Genomic DNA, 22400 nt, shown 5'->3' with positions numbered 1-22400 from the left:
TTAGAAATTTCTTCTGCCAGATGCCCTAAATCATCTCTCTCAAGTTCAATGTTCCAAAAATCTCTGGGACAAGGACAAAATCCTGCCAATCTCTTTGCTAAAACATAACAAGAGTCACCTTTACTCCAGTTCCCAACAAGTTCCTCATCTCCATCTGAGACCACTTCAGCCTGGATTTCATTTTCCATGTCATTATCAGCATTTTGGTCTAAGCCATTCAACAAGTCTGTAGGGAGTTCCAAACTTTCTCACATTTTCCTGTCTTCTTCTGGTCCCTCCAAACTGTTCCAACATCTGCCTATTATCCAGTTCAGAAGTTTCTTCCACATTTTCGGGTATCTTCTTAGCAGCACTCCACTCCTGGTACCAATTTTCTGTTTAGCCTGTTTTCAGGCTGCTGATAAAGATAACCAAAGTCCAGGCAATTTACAAAAGAAACAGGTTTCATGGACTTACAGTTCCATATGGCTTGGGAGGTCTCCCAATCATGGCAGAAGGCAAAAGGCACTTTTTACAAGGCAGCAGCAAGAGAGATAATGAGAATCTAATGAAAGGGGTTTCTACTAATAAAACCATCAAATCTCCTAAGACTTATTTACTACCATGAGAACAGTATAGGAGAAACTGCCCCCATTATTTAATTATCTCCCACCAGGTCACCCCCCAACACAGGGGAATTATGGGAGTACAATTCAAGATGAGATTTGTAAGGGGACACAGATCCAAACCTTATCACTCACATAGTCACAATGTTCCATATTCTTTATTCTTTCTTGTAATACAAGTTTGCTATTTGAGGTCAATTTCTTCTAATGTTTATCTTTTACAGTGCCCTTCAGTGAGGAAGTGATAGTGGCATATACTGTCTTTTGTTTTCTGCAAAATGAATTTCCCTGACTTAAAACCATAGGTTAACATTCACTTTCACTCAATGTATTTAAGATATCATTTTACTATCTTCTAATTTCCAATGGTGTTGAGGACAAATTAGTCAATGTGGTAATCTTTCTTTGAAGGAAATTGTTTTTACCTAGCTGAGGTGTTCTCTTCATCATCTACACTTTCACAGTCAGATATCTAGCTAACTTTTTTCTGTTTATCCTATTTGATTTTGATTTATCTGTGTATTTTTGTCTTTTATCTCTTCAGACAAATTAAATCAATATCACTCTTACCTTTCTCTGAAGTCAGATTTTCACATGACAACCAGAATTTTAAACATATATTTTAAATAATGAATAGATGATATATTTGTGCATATATATAATTTATATATAATTTGTAATGTAGACTATATATGTATATATAATTTATAAATCCTATTAGGAAACCATATTAGGTAACCTCCTGTATTTAAAATTTCCTTTAATCTTCTGTTCATATTCAAAGTAAAATCATAATTCCTTAACATTTCTAATTCCTAACCTGATCTGACTTCTATTTCTCTCCTCTAATCTCATACTACTATTTCTCTTCATTCACAGACCACATTTTGCTGTTCTTATAAGACATGGAGGTGAGCTATCTTCATTGTCTTTGCACTTGCTTTTCCCTCTGCATGTAATTTTTTTCCTCTCAGAATGTGAGGTTTGGTCTCTCACTTTCTTCACATCTCTCCTCAATTGTTATCACCTCCTGAAAAACCTTCTGGGATCACTTTAGCTAAATATTCTGTATCCTTTCCCAAAATATTCCAATTCCTTCTCTTTTATTCATAACACTTATATTGTTATACATAATTTCACAATATATTATTTATTTATTTTATTATTGTATGTATCTTGACTATAATACAAGCTGCATTTATCCAGGAGTTTAATCTGTGTTATGCAATACTATATCCCATGTCTTTGGGCAATGTTTGGCACTTACCACATTCTTAAGAAAACAGTATTGAATCAACAAATTACTGAATAAAATTTTCAAGGTGTTGCTCAAACTCTATTTAAGTTCTGTGATTATATTGAAATAGGAAAGTATAAGTAGAATCCACTTGAGAGTACTATAAGAAGATAGTTCTTTAGAGGAAGAAATAGGATTCAAATAACACAACACAAATAGAAACAAGGAATAATATTTAATAAGAAGACCATACATGCCAGGATTTGAATTTATATGCAGTTACTCTAGAGCTATAGGATCTCTAACAGATTAACCTATTTAAATTTCAACTTTTATTTAAAAAATACTAGTTAGTTATGAACAGCACTTGTTCAATGCAAATAAGCATCGTCCTCAGCAATTTACACAAATAACTTAATTCTCACAACAAATATATGAATTAGGTTAATTATGAATACAGAGGAGTTAAATAAACTAACTGAGGTTCAATACTTAGTAAAAAGCAGAGCACAAACCTGAATCCAGCAAATCTGATTCAGAGGTTCTGTTCCTTTTTATTTTTTATATTTTAAATTATAGATCACAGGACATTGCACTATTAGTACTAAAAGGCCAATTCACCCAGCTTCCTCCAATTCACCCAGCTTCCTCCATGGTCACACCTTCTGTAACTATAGTAAATATCAAAACCAGGCAACTGATCTTTATATAATGTTTATTTTTGTGATGGTTAATATTGAGTGTCAACTTGATTGGATTAAAGGATGCAAGTATTGTTCCTGGGTGTGTGAGTGAGGGTGTTGCCAAAGGAGATTAACAGTAGAGTTCATGGACTGGAAGACACAGACTCACCCTCAATTTGGGTAGGCACCATCTAATCAACTGCAAGTGTGGCTAGAATAAAGCAGGCAGAAGAAAATGGAATGAGGTGTCACTGAGTCTTCCAGGCTTCATCTTTCTCCCATGCCCGATGCTTCCTGCCCTTAAACATCAGACTCTAAGTTCTTCAGCATTTGGACTCTTGGACTTACAGCAGTGGTTTGCCAGGGGCTCTTTGGCCTTTGGCCAAAGACTGAAGGCTGCACTGTTTGCTTCCCTAATTTTGAGGTTTTGGAACTCGGACTGGCTTCCTTGTTCTTCAATTTACAGGAGCCTATTGTGGGACTTCACCTTTTGATCGTGTGAGTCAATTATCCTAACAAACTCCCTTTCATATATACATATATCCTACTAGTTCTGTCCCTTTAGAGAACCCTGACTAATACAATGTTTTTAGAGTATACACGTACATAATGCATACAATATGGGCTATGTCATTTTTATCAGACATATTGATTATGTTGCCATCACTTCAATAAAAATAAATATTCCATCACCATAAAACCTATTTTACTACTCTTTCATACTCAAACCAAAGTATCTCTAACCCCTTACAACTTACTTATTTTGTTTCTGTAGTTTCATCACTTTAAGAATGTTATTTAAATAAAATCATATAGTATATCAACTTTGAGGTTTTTTTCAGCATAATCCCTTTGAGATTGTTATATTTGAAGTGTGTTCATTGTAGAAAGCGTATTCTACTTGAATCAGTATTTTTTCCCCACACTGGCAACAATTATTTTAATTGATGCATTTAGATCATTTATATTAAGGTAATTATTGATATATTGGAACTTGTCAGTCATTTATATTTCTTTTCTGTTGTTCTCTGTTTTTTCTTCAGTTTTGTTTTTTCTATTTTTCTATATGTTACGGATACATATTTTATAAATCCATCTTGATTTACCTATAGTGTTCTTTTTAACACCCTAATTGAAGTATGAATGATATGCAAAGTACTGCACATATATAAATGTACACAATCTGATGTGCTTGGACACATGCAAACACTATGATACCAACAACACAATCAAGATCACAGATACATCCAATATCTCCCAATGTTTTCTGTGTCACTTTGTTTCTGCTTTTAGTAATAAGAGCACTTAATTTGAGTTCTACCCTCTTAAAAAAAACTTTGAAGTACACAATACCATATAGTTAACTCTAGGCACTATGTTGCACAGCAGATCTCTAGAAGCTATTCACTTAGCACAACTGAAACTTCATATCCATTGAATAACAACTCCCCATTTTCTTCTCACCATGGCTCCTCCTTTGGTATAGAAATAACACTATTGTATTTTTGCTTCTCCAGGTTAGGCTATTTTAGATACCTCTTAAAAGTGAAATCATGCAGTATGTGTTATGTGAATGTATCTGTAGTGTTTTTGAGTATATCTCCTTGTTTAGATTACCTAATGATTGCTCTAAGTATCACATTCAATATAAATCCTTTATCAGTGTCTACTGGTGTCAACATTTGACTAGTTCAAGAATGGAAATCTTACCTTTTTGATATCTCTTTATCCATTACCATAAAATATTATTGCATTTTTTTACATAGGTTTACTATTTCCATTCTTCTTTATTTATCCCTGTCATTCCAAGATTTCTTCTTCTCTTATTTCCTTTCTGTTTAGAGAAATGCTTTTGGCTATTCTCTCAGGGCATATGTGCTGACAAAAAAATTCTCATGCTTTTCCTTCTTCTGATAATGTATTGATTCCTCTTCTGTCCTCACAGATAGTTTTAGTGATACAGAATTCTGAGTTGACAGTTCTTTTAGCTCTTGAAAGACGTTGTGTTCTTCCTTCTGGCCTCTGTGGTTTCTCATGAGAAACCAGAGTTGTCATCTGTGTTAGTTTTTCACTGAGGTAATGCTTTATTTCTCTCAGGTTGCCTTCAACATTTTATTGTAGTTTTTAGAAGTTTGATAATATTCCTTGGCATGTATTTCTTTAGATTTTTCCTCTTTCAGGCTCAAACAGCTTCTTGAATCTGTAGATTATGTCTTTTACCAAATTTGGGAATTTTTCAACCAGTATTTTTTAAAATACTTTTTCAGCAATACCTTTTCCCACCCTTCCTGTTGTCTCCTCTCCTTTTGATACTTTGATGACAGCATTGTTATATCTTTTGCCATAAACTCACATGTCACAGACTTTGTTTATGTGAATTAATTCCATTTTCTCTGTGTTGTTCAGAGAGGGTATAATCATGGTATTGGCATCAGCTGAGTGTCTTTTCTCCTCCGAGTTGAGATTTTTCTGGCTGGTATAATCAATGATTTTTTACTAAATCCTGAAACTTGGGTATTATATTATGAAACTCTGAATCTTATTTGCAGCTCCTCTTTTAGTGAGCCTCCACTGACAAGACTCTGGCAGGAGAAGAGTCTCTGCATCATTATTTCCAGGAGGCCACGCTACAAACTTGGCATCCATTGACACATTGGGAGAGTGGTCTCTGTACCAGTGGGTTGTAGTGATAGTTCTGACTCTCCGCTAGGCCTCCTCTAACATCATTCCAGCAGGAAGAGGAAGAGGTAACTCATTAGTTTCAAATGGTGTTGGAAGTGCAGTCTTCCAAAGTCGTTTCCACTTGGCACAATAGAGGGAAGGGACCTTGCTATCTCTGGCAAGAATGAAAGGCCTGGTTTCCCAGTCAATCTTCTTTAATTCCATGCTAGCTGGAGCTTAGGTTTCTCCTTCTTGACTGGAAAGGGTGAATGTCTTTGTTTCCCATATGATCTTTGCTGAGGTAGTTGTGAGTGTGGTCAGTTTTCTCTAAGGTATTTAGCTAGTGTAGAGTAATTATTGTTGAACATTTTTCTGTCTTGCTAGGCTGCCCCTTTACCAGTCCTTTGGTTAGCACAAATAGGTTTTTCTGACATTTTTTCACCCTTTGCAGTTGGTGTTTCTAGGTTGCTCACTTCTCCAGCATAAATTTTAAATATATGTGGCAAAATAAAAACTTAGAACTCATCACCATTGTATTTTTTGTCTACTTCATCTTTTTGAAAGCCCAGAGTCCATGTTTTTAACTTGCATTTTATCCTACCTCTCAGTGAAGTTACATATATAAATCTTAATATATGAAAAAATTTTAAAAGTCTCCCTACCTGCATTTGCAAAATCAGCATTATAATATTTATAGCCCAAGATTGCTGGGACTATTAAATCACATACTGTAAGTAAAGATTTTGGCACAGTGCCTGGTGTTTAATAAGTATTCAATAAACTACAGTTATGCACATAGGAATTGTAGCTTCAAAAGATTTCAGTATTAAAATAACTGGTAGAAAGAATAAGGTAAAAACTCAGGAAAGATTAACACTAGAAGAAAATTAATATTCAACCAATAATAATGACTTTTAAGAGTTTAACTACCAATTATGTTCCAAAGCCTTTATACCCATTTGATGTCTAATTGTGATTATCATCTTATGAGACAGATAATATTATCATTCTATTTAAAAGATCAGAATACTTAGTAAAAGAGAGGTAAGTCCCATCACTCAGTAGTCAAGGAAAATAGTATGCAGACAAAGTTTTAATTCTGTCTAGGCTGTATTCTACCAGAATACAATTGATATATAAATACATCATTCCCAATATGAAATATCTGAACATTTCCATACTGACCTCTTCAAATTATGTCATGTTAAATATATGATTATATAAAATAATCTAGAGCTTTTATAAATCATCTAAATAAAAGTATGAATATACAATCCACACCCTATGCAGTGAGTTTAAATCAGTGCTGTGTGATTTAAATCCCAGTTCACAAAAGAATAAATTGAATTGTTTTGAATATCCAGAAACAATGTAATAGTGATATGCTTAAAATAAAAAAATAATTTTAAAACCAGGGAAAATAATTGTTCTAGAGGAAATTAGACAATGTGGTATCTTGCAAAGAAAAACGGTATAGATTCATTATTATTTCAGATATTCAAGGTGAGGCATTAAGCTATACGAATGCTTTATGAGTTTATAATTCCCCTCCCACAGTAATGCTAAAGGACCAACAAATGAGATGAGAAATACCCTCCCATTCTAATTCTTCTAAGCTGTGGACCATGTAACAAACCACTGGTATTACGTTGATAACTGTGTAGTAAAACTATGTGTTACTGACTGATATTGTTTGGCTGTGTCCTAACCCAAATCTCATCTTGAATTGTAGTTCCCATAATGCCCATGTGTGGTGGGAGGTAATTGAATCATGGGGGCGGTTATCCCTATCCTGTTCACATAGTAGTGAGTGAGTACTCACAAGATCTGATGGTCTTATAAGTGGCTTTTCCCCTTTTGCTTGGCACTTCTCCTTGCTTCTGCCATGTAAAGGGTGTGATTGCTTCTCCTTCTGCCATGATTGTTAGTTTCCTGAGGCCTCCCCAGCCATGCTGAACTGTAAGTCAATTAAATCTCTTTTTTTTATTTTCTTTTCTTTATAAATTACCCAGCCATGGATACGTTTTTATTAGCAGTGGGAGAACAGACTAATACAGTAAATTGGTACCGGGTAGTGGGGTGTTGCTGTAAAGATACCTAAAAATGTGGAAGCACCTTTAAAACTGGGTAACAGGCAGAAGCTGAAACAGTTTGGAGGACTCAGAAGAGTAAAGATGTGGGAAAGTTTGGAACTTCCTAGAGACTTATTAAACGGCTTTCAACAAAATGTTAATAGTGATACAAACAATTAAGTTCAGGCTGAGGTGGTCTCAAGAGGGAGGTAAGGAACCTGTTGGGAACTGGAGCAAAGGTGACTCTTGTTATGCTTTAGCAAGGAGATTGGTGGTATATTGTCCCTGTCCTAGAGATCTTTGGAACTTTGAACTTGAGAGAGATGATTTAAGGTATCTGGTGGAAGAAATTTCTAAGTAGTAAAGCATTCAGGAGAAAGCAGAGCATAAAGTTTGGAAAATTTGCAGCCTGGTGATGCAACAGAAAAGCCCATTTTCTGGGGAGAAGTTCAAGTCTGCTGCAGAAATTTGCATAAGGAACAAGGAGTGGAATGTTAACCACCAAGACAATGGGGAAAATGTCTCCATGGCTTGTTAGAGACCTTCACAGCAGCCCCTCCCCTCCTAGGCCACAAGGCCTAGAAGGGAAAAATGGTTTTGTGGGCTGGGATCAGGACTTTCCTGCTCTGTGCAGCCTAGGGACTTTGTGCTCTGTGTCCCAACTGTTTCAACCCCAACCATGGCTAAAAGGGGCAAAGCTACAGCTTGGGCCATTTCTTCAGAGGGTGCAAGCCCCAGCCTTGTTGACTTCCACATGGTGTTCGGCCTGCAGGTACCCAGAAGTCAAGAATTGAGATTTGGGAACTTCTACCTAGATTTCAGAGGATGTATGGAAAGGCCTGGATGTCCAGCCAGAAGTTTACTATAGGGATGGAGCCCTCATAGAGAACCTCTGCTAGGGCAGTGCAGAAGAGAAATGTGGGGTGGGAGCTCCCACACAGAGTCCCTACTGGGGCACTGCCTGGTAGAGCTCTAAGAAAAGGGCCATCATCCTCCACACTCCAGAATGGTAGATCCACTGACAGCTTAAACAGCATGCCTAGAAAAGCTGCAGACACTCAACATCAGCCCATGAAAGCAGCCAGGAGGGGGCTGTAGCCTGCAAAGCCACAGGAATGGAGCTTCCCAAAGCCATGGGAACCCACCTCTTGCATCAGTGTGACCTGGATGTGACGCATGGAGTCAAAAGAGATCATTTTGGAACTTTAAGGTTTAATTGACTGTCCTATTGGATTTTGGAATTGCATGGGACCTGTAGCCCCTTTTTTTGGCCAATTTCTCCTATTTGGAATAGGTGTATTTACCCAATGCCTGTACTCCTATGGTATCTAGGAAGTAACTAACTTGCTTTTCATTTTACAGGCTTATAGGCATAAGGGACTTGCCTTGTATCAGATGAGACTTTGGACTGTGGACTTTTCAGTTAATACTGGAATGAGGTAAGAACTTTGTGGACTGTTGGAAGGGAATGGTTGTGTTCTGAAATGCAAGGACTTGAGATTTGGGAGGGAATGATATGGATTGGCTGTGTCCCCACCCAAATCTCATCTTGTGTTGTAGTTCCCATAATCCCCACATGTCATGGGAGGGACCTGGAGGAAGGTAAATGAATCATGGGGGCAGTTACCTTCTTGCTGATGTTCCAATGATAGTGAGTGATTTCTCACAAGATCTGATGATTTTATAATGGGCTTTTGCCCCTTTTTCTTGGTACTTCTGGCTGCTTCCATGTGAAGTAAGACGTGTTTGCTTCTCCTTATGCCATGATTGTAAGTTTCCTAAGGCCTCCCAGCCATGCTGAACAGTCAGTCAATTAAATCTATTTTCTTTATAAATTACCTAGTCTTGGGTATGTCTTTATTAGTAGTATGAGAATGAACTAATACAGTGACTTAATCCTTATTCCATAGATTTGCTTGCTTGTTTAATGTCTACTCAAGAGCAGTATTTCTCAAAGTTTGTTCTCCTGACCAGCAGCAAACACATGAACTAAAAATTGCTTAACATGCCAATTCTCACTTGAAAGCTACTGAATCAGAAACTCTAGTGTTGAAGCCCAGATGTTTGTGTTTTAAGGAGACCTCCAGGAAATTTTTATGTACGTTAAAGCTTGAGGACCACTGGTGTTGAAGACATAAGCCAGCTTCTTACTGTCCTCAGTTCCTCTCAGCTTATGCCACTAACTTCTATGCATTAATTTACCCAAATACAATTCCAAAACCAATTCTAACAAGGACAGAAATGTAAGAATTACACCCTCTAATAAGTTTTATTATATAAACCTAAAATATTATTTCATTCCATGAGCACTATACACTCATTTTCTCACTAACTCATTGTCAGTGATCTCAATCCCCACCTCTTTTCTCAGCCTCTTGGCTTTGACAAACTACTGAGAGACATCTTAATTTCCTCCACTGACAACTGATTCTTCCTTCAAACTTTTTTCTTGAACCATTATTCTTTCCTTGAATTCTAACCTAATTAATGGATATTCTGCTTCATATTCTGTCTAGATCTAAGCAATCTTGGAAATTGGGTATATCGTTACTTTTTGCTGTTAGTCTACTCTATGTAAGTTACTGAGATTATGGAAATAGAGTATTTAAATTTTATGTGTTCATAGAGTTTATAATCTAAAGTGAATGAAAAATATTGATGAAGTAATTTTAAGTATGAAAAGGTATGAAGAAGAAGTTTATGAACTAGGAGCATGTTAGAGGATTATAATATATTCCCCATTAAAAATTCACAAAATGCTACCCTGACAAAGTGCATTTAAGTAGAATCCTAGAGGAGGATGAGCAGGAATTAGACACAGGTGATGTAAAGAGGAATGTGTGAATTTCCTAACAAAGAAGTATGAAGTATTCAAGCATCTGAAAGAAGGGTATTTGGAAGAGAAGGACACAGAGATAAAATGAGGGAGGATATATGGTTGCACAGTACTTGGCTTGAGAGAGATTCAGGACCTTGTAAATCAGATAAAGGGTATTGAACTGAATTCCAAAGACAATAAATAAAGCAATTTATAATATGTGACATGAGGACATTTGCCATAAAGAAATATTGCTCAGAAGATAGCAGATAACGAGTTGAAGAGAACAGGAATAGATGTCAGGAAAAGAACCAGGAAGGTATTGGGGTCAAGTGAGCAAAATATGATGATAACTTGGGCTAGTGTGATGGTATTGAAGTTTGAGTGTTGCAAATACATTTGCGAAATGATTAGCTGTTGCTACGGGGAGTCGAGAATAAAAGATGGCTACTAATATATGTAACTTGAAAACCCCAGTATCATACTCTTAATTCAATTTTTGATGCCATCTATTTAGTTCTAAAAGTGTTTTATGAGATTAATTTTTTAGCTCCTATTCGTGAGTGAGAAAATTTGATATTTGTCTTTCTGTGTCTGGCTTATTTCACTTAACATAATGTCTTCCAGTTTCATTCATGTTGTTGCAAATGGCAGAATTTCATTTTTTATGGCTGAATAATATTCCATTGTGTAAATGTACCGCATTTTTTTATCCATTCATCCACTGATGGACACATGTTGAGTCCATGGCTTGGATATTGTGCATAGTGTTGCAATAAACATGAGAATGCAAATATGTTTTTGATATACTAATTTTCTTTCTTTTGGATATATATACATCAGTTGGATTGCTGGATCATACTGGTTCAATTTTTAGTTATTTGGAGAAGCTCCATCCTGTGTTCTGTAGTAGCTGTACTAATTTACATTTTCACTAACAGTGTAAGAGTATTCCCCATTCTTAATATCCATGCCAGCATTCATTTTTTTTTATGTTTTTGGTAAAAGTCATTTTAACTGGGGTGAGATGACATCTCATACTCAAATTGTACTACAAAACTGTAATAACAAAAAACAGCACGGTAGTGGCATTTAAAGAAGACACTTAGAACAATAGAACAAAATCGAGAACTTTGAAATAAATTTATGCATTTATACTCAACTCATTTTTGGTCAATGACCCAAGAACATATATTAGGGAAAGGACAGTCTATTCAATAAATAAATGGTGGTTGGCAAACTGAACACTCTTATGAAGAAGAATGAAACTAGACCCCTATCTCTCACCATATACAAAAATCCACTCAAAATAGATTAAAGACTTAAATGTAAGACCTGAAAGTAATAAAATTACTAGAATAAATCCTTGGAAAAATGCTCCAACTTCTTAATCTGGGCAAAGATTTCTTGAGTAAGACCTCAAAAGCACAGGGAACCTAAGCAAAAATATACAAATAGAATCACCAAGCTAAAAAAGGTTATGCATGACAAAGGAAACAACAAAATGAAGAGATAATCTACAGAATGAGAGAAAATATTTGCAAACTATTCAATTGACAAGGAACTAGTAACCAGTACATGTAAGCAACTCAGAAATCTCTATAGCAAAAAACCTCACAACTAATCAATTTAAAAATGGGCAAAATATCTGAACAGATATTTCTCAAAAGAAGACATACAAATGAGCAACAGGTATATAGAGAAATGTTCAACATCACTAACCATCAGAGAAATGCAAATCAAATTCTTTTACAGCATTTGAATTTTTTTAAAGTATCAATATGTCTCATTAAATTTTTTGTTCAAGGGCTATAAAACTAAAAAACTCTTAATAAAGAGTTAAAAACCAAAATTCACAAATGGGACCTAATTAAACTAAAGAGTTTCTGCATAGCAAAAGAAACTACCATCAGAGTGAAAAGGCAACCTACAGAATAGGAGAAAATTTTTGCAATCTATCCATCTGACAAAGGGATAATATCCAGAATCTACAAAGAACTTTAAAAAAATTACAAGGAGAAAACAAACAATCCCATCAAAAAGTGAGCAAAGAATATGAACAGACACTTCTCCAAAGAAGACATTTATGTGGCCAGCAAACATATGAAAAAAAGCTCACTGTCACTGGTCATTAGACAAATACAAATCAAACTGCAATGAGATAGCATCTCACACCAGTTAGAATGGCTATCATTAAAAAGTCAGGAAACAACAGATGCTGGAGAGGATGTGGAGACATAAAAATGCTTTTACACTGTTGATGGGAGTGTAAATTAGTTCAACCATTGTGGAAGACAGAGTGATGATTCCTCAACAATCTAGAACCAGAAATAACATTTGACCTAGCAATCCTATTACTGAGTATATATCCAAAGGATTATAAATCATTCTACTATAAAGACACATACACACATATGTTTACTGCAGCACTGTTCACAGTGGCAAAGATTTGGAACCAATCCAAATGCCCATCAATGATAGACTGGATAAAGAAAATGTGGCACATATACACCATGGATTACTATGCAGCCATAAAAAAAGGATGAGTTCATGTCCTTTGCAGGGACATGGATGAAGCTGGAAACCATCATTCTCAGCAAACTAACACAAGAACAGAAAACCAAACACCACATGTTCTCACTCATGAGTAGGAGTTGAACAATGAGAACACATGGACACGGGGAGGGGAACATCACACACCATGGCCTTTCAAGGGATGAGGGGTTAGGGGAGGGATAGCATTAGGAGAAATACCTAATGTAGATGATGGGTTGACGGGTGCAGCAAACCACCATTACACGTGTATACCTATATAACAAAACTGCATATTCTGCACATGTATCTCAGAACTTAAAGTATAATAATAAAATAAGAGTTAAAAATTGTTCACTTATCATTTTCATCATAATGGGTATTTTTAAAAATCACAGATATTCACAATATTATACATGTTAATATTTTGCATTTGAAGTGAAAGGCTGAGGTTCTTTAAAATACAGAATGTATCTGTGGTGTACTGATGAGAAAAATCACTTGAAATCATAAATGAGTGTCTTGCTACAATTTGTAATATCACGAAAAGTTTGTAATTTTAATACTTAATTCAAAAATTTGTGCTGTCCTCTTTTTCTTGAAAGCCAGCTTAAATCATCTCAGAAGAGTATTGCCAATTTCCTTACAGGATAAAATGAGAAGCAAACTCAGTGGCCACAGATTATATATCCAGTTACCAGTAATTTTATTAAGACTTGATCAAGATAAAGATATATAATTTTAACTAACAACTATCTTCTATGATTAACTTTGATTCACATTTCCGTTATATTATTCGTGCTATATAAATGGTAGTCTATATATATTGATGCTTATGCATTTTTGTATTCTACTCACTAAACAGTCACTAACAAATGAAAATCTCTTATTTTGTGTCATGAATTTTCAATATTAAACTGAAGAAAATATCATCAAGCTACAGTTTAAATTTGAGATGTAAAGAGCTGAAAACAAAATGAAAAGCATTGCTTCCTCAATTTTAAAAAGGAAGTAGATGGGAAAAAGTGAAATTTAGTATTTTTCATAATCCTAGTACAGGACTGAGGTTGCAGAGAAATGAATAATCCAAAATCTGGAGAGAGATGAACACCTGCAGGAAGAAACAAAACTAGAGTGACTAGAACATTTGCTTACCTGTCGTAGAAGCCACAGAACACCATAGAAACTAGTAAGAAGCTGCAGCTTGGAATTTTTTTTTTTATTATACATTAAGTTTTAGGGTACATGTGCACAATGTGCAGGTTAGTTACATATGTATACATGTGCCATGCTGGTCTGCTGCACTCATTAACTTGACATTTAGCATTAGGTATATCTCCTAATGCTATCCCTTCGCCCTCCCCCCACCCCACAACAGTCCCCAGAGTGTGATGTTCCCCTTCCTGTGTCCATGTGTTCTCACAATTCAATTCCCATCTATGAGTGAGAACATGTGGTGTTTAGTTTTTTGTCCTTATGATAGTTTACTGAGAATGATGATTTCCAATTTCATCCATGTCCCTACAAAGGACATGAACTCATCATTTTTTATGGCTGCATAGTATTCCATGGTGTATATGTGCCACATTTTCTTAATCCAGTCTATCATTGTTGGACATTTGGGTTGGTTCCAAGTCTTTGCTATTGTGAATAGTGCCGCAATAAACATACGTGTGCATGTGTCTTTATAGCAGCATGATTTACAGTCCTTTGGGTATATACCCAGTAATGGGATGGCTGGGTCAAATGGTATTTCTAGTTCTAGATCCTTGAGGAATCGCCACACTGTCTTCCACAATAGTTGAACTAGTTTACAGTCCCACCAACAGTGTAAAAGTGTTCCTATACCTCCACATCCTCTCCAACACCTGTTGTTTCCTGACTTTTTAATGATTGCCATTCTAACTGGTGTGAGATGGTATCTCATTGTGGTTTTGATTTGCATTTCTCTGATGGCCAGTGATGATGAGCATTTTTTCATGTATCTTTTGGCTGCATAAATGTCTTCTTTTGAGAAGTATCTGTTCATATCCTTTGCCCACTTTTTGATGGGGTTGTTTTTTTCTTGTAAATTTGTTTGAGTTCTTTGTAGATTCTGGATATTAGCCCTTTGTCAAATGAGTAGATTGCAAAAATTTTCTCCCATTTTGTAGGTTGCCTGTTCACTCTGATGGTAGTTTCTTTTGCTGTGCAGAAGCTCTCTAGTTTAATTAGATCCCATTTGTCAATTTTGGCTTTTGTTGCCATTGCTTTTGGTGTTTTAGACATGAAGTGCTTGCCCATGCCTATGCCCTGAATGGTAATGCCTAGGTTTTCTTCTAGGGTTTTTATGGTTTTTGATCTAACGTTTAAGTCTTTAATCCATCTTGAATTGATTTTTGTATAAGGTGTAAGGAAGGGACCCAGTTTCAGCTTTCTACATACGGCTAGCCAGTTTTCCCAGCACCATTTATTAAATAGGGAATCCTTTCCCCATTTCTTGTTTTTCTCAGGTTTGTCAAAGATCAGATAATTGTAGATATGCGGCGTTATTTCTGAGGGCTCTGTTCTGTTCCATTGATCTATGTCTCTGTTTTGGTACCAGTACCATGCTGTTTTGGTTACTGTAGCCTTGTAGTATAGTTTGAAGTTAGGTAGCGTGATGCCTCCAGCTTTGTCCTTTTGGCTTAGGATTGACTTGGCGATTCAGGCTCTTTTTTGGTTCCATATGAACTTTAAAGTAGTTTTTTCCAATTCTGTGAAGAAAGTCATTGGTAGCTTGATGGGGATGGCATTGAATCTATAAATTACCTTGGGTAGTATGGCCATTTTCACGATATTGATTCTTCCTACCCATGAGCATGGAATGTTCTTCCATTTGTCTGTATCCTCTTTTATTTCATTGAGCAGTGGTTTGTAGTTCTCCTTGAAGAGGTCCTTCACGTCCCTTGTAAGTTGGATTCCTAAGTATTTTATTCTCTTTGAAGCAATTGTGAATGGGAGTTCACTCATGATTTGGCCTTCTGTTTGTCTGTTATTGATGTATAAGAATGCTTGTGATTTTTTGTACATTGATTTTGTATCCGGAGACTTTGCTGAAGTTGCTTATCAGCTTAAGCAGATTTTGGGCTGAGACAATGGGGTTTTCTAGGTATACAATCATGTCATCTGCAAACAGGGACAATTTGACTTCCTCTTTTCCTAATCAAATACCCTTTATTTCCTTCTCCTGCCTAATTGCCCTGGCCAGAACTTCCAACACTATGTTGAATAGGGGTGGTGAGAGAGGGCATCCCTGTCTTGTGCCAGTTTTCAAAGGGAATGCTTCCAGTTTTTGCCCATTCAGTATGATATTGGCTGTGGGTTTGTCATAAATAGCTCTTATTATTTTGAGATACGTCCCATCAATACCTAATTTATTGAGAGTTTTTAGCATGAAGGGTTGTTGAATTTTGTCAAAGGCCTTTTCTGCATCTATTGAGATAATCAGGTGGTTTTTGTCTTTGGTTCTGTTTGTATACTGGATTACATTTATTGATTTGCATATATTGAACCAGCCTTGCATCCCAGGGATGAAGCCCACTTGATCATGGTGGATAAGCTTTTTGATGTGCTGTTGGATTCTGTTTGCCAGTATTTTATTGAGGATTTTTGCATCAATGTTCATCAAGGATATTGGTCTAAAATTCTCTTTTTTGGTTGTGTCTCTGCCAGGCTTTGGTATCAGGATGATGCTGGCCTCATAAAATGAGTTAAGGAGGATTCCCTCTTTTTCTACTGATTGGAATAGTTTCAGAAGGAATGGTACCAGTTCCTCCTTGTACCTCTGGTAGAATTCAGCTGTGAATCCATCTGGTCCTGGACTCTTTTTGGTTGGTAAGCTATTGATTATTGCCACAATTTCAGAACCTGTTATTGGTCTATTCAGAGATTCAAATTCTTCCTGGTTTAGTCTTGGGACAGTGTATGTGTCGAGGAATTTATCCATTTCTTCTAGATTTTCTAGTTTATTTGCATAGAGGTGTTTGTAGTATTCTCTGATGGTAGTTTGTATTTCTGTGGGATCGGTGGTGATATCCCCTTTGTCATTTTTTATTGTGTCTATTTGATTCTTCTCTCTTTTTTTATTAGTCTTGCTAGCGGTCTATCAATTTTGTTGATCCTTTCAAAAAACCAGCTCCTGGATTCATTAATTTTTGAAGGGTTTTTTGGTCTCTATTTCCTTCATTTCTGCTCTGATTTTAGTTATTTCTTGCCTTCTGCTAGCTTTTGAATGTGTTTGCTCTTGCTTTTCTAGTTCTTTTAATTGTGATGTTAGGGTGTCAATTTTGGATCTTTCCTGCTTTCTCTTGTGGGCATTTAGTGCTATAAATTTCCCTCTACACACTGCTTTGAATGTGTCCCAGAGATTCTGGTACACTGTGTCCTTGTTCTCGTTGGTTTCAAAGAACATCTTTATTTCTGTCTTCATTTTGTTATGTACCCAGTAGTCATTCGGAGCAGGTTGTTCAGTTTCCATGTAGTTGAGCAGTTTTGAGTGAGTTCCTTAATCCTGAGTTCTAGTTGGATTGCACTGTGGTCTGAGAGACAGTTTGTTATAATTTCTGTTCTTTTACATTTGCTGAGGAGAGCTTTACTTCCAACTATGTGGTCAATTTTGGAATAGGTGTGGTGTGCTGCTGAAAAAAATGTATATTCTGTTGATTTGGGGTGGAGAGTTCTGTAGATGTCTATTAGGTCCACTTGGTGCAGAGCTGAGTTCAATTCCTGGGTATCCTTGTTAACTTTCTGTCTCGTTGATCTGTCTAATGTTGACAGTGGGGTGTTAAAATCTCCCATTATTATTGTGTGGGAGTCTAAGTCTCTTTGTAGGTCACTCAGGACTTGCTTTATGAATCTGGGTGCTCCTGTATTGGGTGCATATATATTTAGGATAGTTAGCTCTTCTTGTTGAATTGATCCCTTTACCATTATGTAATGGCCTTCTTTGTCTCTTTTGATCTTTGTTGGTTTAAAGCCTGTTTTATCAGAGACTAGGATTGCAACCCCTGCCTTTTTTTGTTTTCTATTTGCTTGGTAGATCTTCCTCCACCCTTTTATTTTGAGCCTATGTGTGTCTCTGCATGTGAGATGGGTTTCCTGAACACAGCACACTGATGGGTCTTGACTCTTTATCCAATTTGCTAGTCTCGATTGTCTTTACATTTTGGCATGATTTTGCAGTCGCTGGTACCGGTTGTGCCTTTCCATGTTTAGTGCTTCCTTCAGGAGCTCTTTTAAGGCAGGCCTCGTGGTGACAAAATCTCTCAGCATTTGCTTGTCTGTAAAGTATTTTATTTCTCCTTCACTTATGAATCTTAGTTTGGCTGGATATGAAATTCTGTGTTGAAAATTCTTTTCTTTAAGAATGTTGAATATTGGCCCCCACTCTCTTCTGGCTTGTAGAGTTTCTGCCAAGAGATCCGCTGTTAGTCTGATGGGCTTCCCTTTGTGGGTAACCCGATCTTTCTCTCTGTCTGCCCTTAACATTTTTTCCTTCATTTCAACTTTGGTGAATCTGACAATTATGTGTCTTGGAGTTGCTCTTCTCGAGGAGTATCTTTGTGGTGTTCTCTGTATTTCCTGCATCTGAATGTTGGCCTGCCTTGCTAGATTGGGGAAGTTCTCCTGGATAATATCCTGCAGAGTGTTTTCCAACTTGGTTCCATTCTCCCTATCACTTTCAGGTACACCAATCAGACGCAGATTTGGTCTTTTCACATGGTCCCATATTTTTTGGAGGCTTTGTTCATTTCTTTTTATTCTTTTTTCTCTAAACTTCCCTTCTCGCTTCATTTAATTCATTTCATCTTCCATCACTGATACCCTTTCTTCCAGTTGATCGCATCGGCTCCTGAGGCTTCTGCATTCTTCATGTAGTTCTCAAGCCTTGGCTTTCAGCTCCATCAGCTCCTTTAAGCACTTCTCTGTATTGGTTATTGTAGTTATATACATTCGTCTGAAGTTTTTTCAAAGTTTTCAACTTCTTTGCCTTTGGTTTGAATTTCCTCCTGTAGCTCTGAGTAGTTTGATCGTCTGAAGCCTTCTTCTCTCAACTCGTCAAAGTCATTCTCCGTCCAGCCTTTTTCTGTTGCTGGTGAGGAACTGCATTCTTTTGGAGGAGGAGAGGCACTCTGCTTTTTAGAGTTTCCAGTTTTTCTGCTCTGTTTTTTCCCTATCTTTGTGTTTTTATCTACTTTTGGTCTTTGATGATGGTGATGTACAGATGGGTTTTTGGTGTGGATGTCCTTTCTGTTTGATAGTTTTCCTTCTAACAGACAGGACCCTCAGCTGCAGGTCTGTTGGAGTTTGCTAGAGGTCCATTCCAGACCCTGTTTGCCTGGGTATCAGCAGCGGTGTCTGCAGAACCATGGAATTTCGTGATCCACGAATGCTGCTGACTGATCGTTCCTCTGGAAGTTTTGTCTCAGAGGAGTACCTGGCCGTGTGAGGTGTCAGTCTGCCCCTACTGGGGGGTGCCTCCCAGTTAGGCTACTCGGGGGTCAGGGGTCAGGGACCCACTTGAGGAGGCAGTCTGCCCGTTCTCAGATCTCCAGCTGCATGCTGGGAGAACCTCTGCTCTCCTCAAAGCAGTCAGACAGGGACATTTAAGTCTGCAGAGGTTACTGCTGTCTTTTTGTTTGTATGTGCCCTGCCCCCACAGGTGGAGCCTACAGAGGCAGGCGGGCCTCCTTGAGCTGTGGTGGGCTCCACCCAGTTCGAGTTTCCCAGCTGCTTTGTTTACCTAAGTGAGCCTGCGCAATAGCAGGCGCCCCTCCCCCAGCCTCGCTGCCACCTTGCAGTTTGATCTCAGACTGCTGTGGTAGCAATCAGCAAGACTCCATGGGCGTAGGACCCTCCAAGCCAGGTGTGGGATATAATCTCCTGGTGCACCGTTTCCTAAGCCCGTCGGAAAAGTGCAGTATTCGGGTGGGAGTGGCCCGATTTTCCAGATGCCATCTGTCACCCCTTTCCTTGACCAGGAAAGGGAACTCCCTGACCCCGTGCACTTCCTGAGTGAGGCAATGCCTCGCCCTGCTTCAGCTGGCGCACGGTGCGCTGCCCCTACTGTCCTGCGCTGACTGTCTGGCACTCCCTAGTGAGATGAACCCGGTACCTCAGATGGAAATGCAGAAATCACCCATCTTCTGTGTCGCTCACGCTGGGAGCTGTAGACCGGAGCTGTTCCTATTCGGCCATCTTGGCTCCTCCCCTCCCGGTTCCAGTTTCCTGCAGCTTGGAATTTTAAGAATTCCTTAAAGTCAAGTGTGGGCTAGCATGAGAGTGTGAAGATACTGTAGGTTGCAGAAGGAAAGTCCACACCTCCCTTTCATGTTTTTCCTTCAAGAAATTCCCTAAGAGCTCACAGGCTCACAGAGAAGAGAAGAGAGAGTCCAGAGAAAGCTTTCTTTGTGGTGATGACTCGGGGGAAACGGAATGGTGGACGCTGCTGAAATTCGATCCATGATCATTTTGCTATATCCCCTAAGGAATCGGATCTATAATCTTCAAGGAAATAGCCAAAAACTAAAAAATAAACAAATAAATCAAAAAACAAAGAAACAAAACCCTCAAATCTACAACCTGTGTGCACTGGTGGAAACTCACTGCCAGTTGGGAATAGAAATAAAAAAAAAGAAAAAGCGCCACTTCGGAAGAGGGGCAGGAATACATGCCAACATTGCATCTGTAAGCGGATAGGAACATTTGTGAAGGCCACACGCAAGATTCAGGTTTACAGTACTTTCCTAAAACTATGGCTTAATTAAAAATTTCACTCCACTACCCACCACCCACACAATAAAAAGCACCAGGGAAAACTAACAATAAAATACATAGAGAAAAGGGATTATTCTCTCTGAGAAGCAGCACAAGGGAAGACCTGAGGTCAAGTGAGCAGTACATTCATTCACCAAATGAATTTGAGGTCTCTGGTCCTCTGTCACCATAGCAACAATAAACTCCAAACCCATCCCAATTTTCTACTGGAGGAAAACAAACCCCTATACTAAAGGCCTACTACAGGAAAACATATAGGCATCTCAAAATATTTTCTTTGTTATCTACCATTCTATATAACAAGTATAGTATTCAACAACAACAACATATAAAAACTCAAAACACACAAAAATCACAGTCTGAAAATATAAAGCAATAATCAGAACCAGATTCAGATATGTTACAAATGTTGTTATGATCAGCAAAGTCATAAAATCACAATGATAGATACATTGAGGCCTCTGTTGGACAAGGCAAAAATATGATAAATCAGGTAATTTCATCAGAGAGGGAAACTATAAGAAAAACCAGTGGAAAATATTGGAAGTTTAAAACACAGTAACATAAGTAAAGAGAGTCTTCAACAGGCTCGTCAGTAGCCTTGACTCACAGAAGAAAAGAAATCAGTGAATCTGAAAATAAGTCAATAAAAATTACCCAATTAGTGTGCAAAAATAAACAACAAACAAAAACAGAACTGAGTATTCAAAAGTTGTAGGACAATGAAGAATTAAAATAGAGACATAATAGATAAAATAAATAAAACCAAAGGCTGATTATTTGAAAAGATCAAGAAAGTGGATCTTAGGCAAATGCAAAAAAGAATGAAAGAAGACACAACCTGCCAATATCAGGAAGAAACGAGTGGACTTCACTACCAAATCCATCGACAGTGAAAGTATAGTGAAAGGATGCTATGGATAAGTCTATGCCTATAAAGTTAATAATTTATATAAAAGATAGGAATTAGCAAAAATTAATCAGGAAGAAATAGATCATTGGGTTAGTCATATGTGTATGACTTCAAATATATATATGTGTATACATATGGGTGTATATATATGTATATGTGTGTATGTATATGTATGTGTGTGTGTGTATATATATATATGTATATATATATTCAATTTGAATATGCATTTGAATTTGAAGTAAACACCTTCCAAAAAAGGAAACTAGGACTATATACTTACACTGGTGAATTTTATCCAACAGTAAAATAAGAAATAATGTCAATTCTACATAATATTTTCCAGAATGAATAAGAGAATGAAATACTTACTAAGTTATTTTATAATGTCAGATATACCTTAATGTCAAAAAGAGACAAAGATAAAAAAGATATAAAACAATAATCATCATGGCCATATATACAAAAATGCTCAAAAAATACAAGTAAATAAAATTCAGCAATATATTTTTCAAACAGATAATAAATTACAATCAAATGGGGTTCAGCATAAAAAAGGAAGGCTGGTTCAACTGAATTGTATGTCTCAAAATTTAGATGTTGAGTTTCTAACTCCCAAAGTAAATGTATTTGGAAATAGGACCTTTAAAGAGGTCATTAAGATTCAGTGAGGTCATAAGGGTAGTACCTTAGTCCACTATGGTCAGTGACGTATAAAACTAGGAAGAGGTGGTACAAGGGATGCACACACACCCACACACACACACACACACAGAGAGAGAGAGAGAGACAGAGAGAGTAAAGGCTATGTGAAAATAGCAAGAAGATGGCTACCTGCTAGCTAAGGAAAGAGACCTCAATAAAAACCAAGCCTGTCAATACCTTGATCTTTGACTTCCAACAACCAGAATTATGAGAAAATAAATTTCTATTGTTTGCTCTCTGTGCTGTCTTGCCATGGCAACTCTAGCAATTCATCATATTAGCTGACAAAGTTAAACAACAGCAAAAACCACAAACTCATGATTATCACAATAGAGGTAGGAAAAGCAATTGCTAAATTCACCTTTATTCAGGACAAAAAG

The sequence above is a fragment of the Pongo pygmaeus genome, chromosome 1, assembly GCF_028885625.2.
Source record: "Pongo pygmaeus isolate AG05252 chromosome 1, NHGRI_mPonPyg2-v2.0_pri, whole genome shotgun sequence".
Taxonomy (NCBI): domain Eukaryota; kingdom Metazoa; phylum Chordata; class Mammalia; order Primates; family Hominidae; genus Pongo; species Pongo pygmaeus.
Note: the sequence above shows the minus strand (reverse complement) of the source record.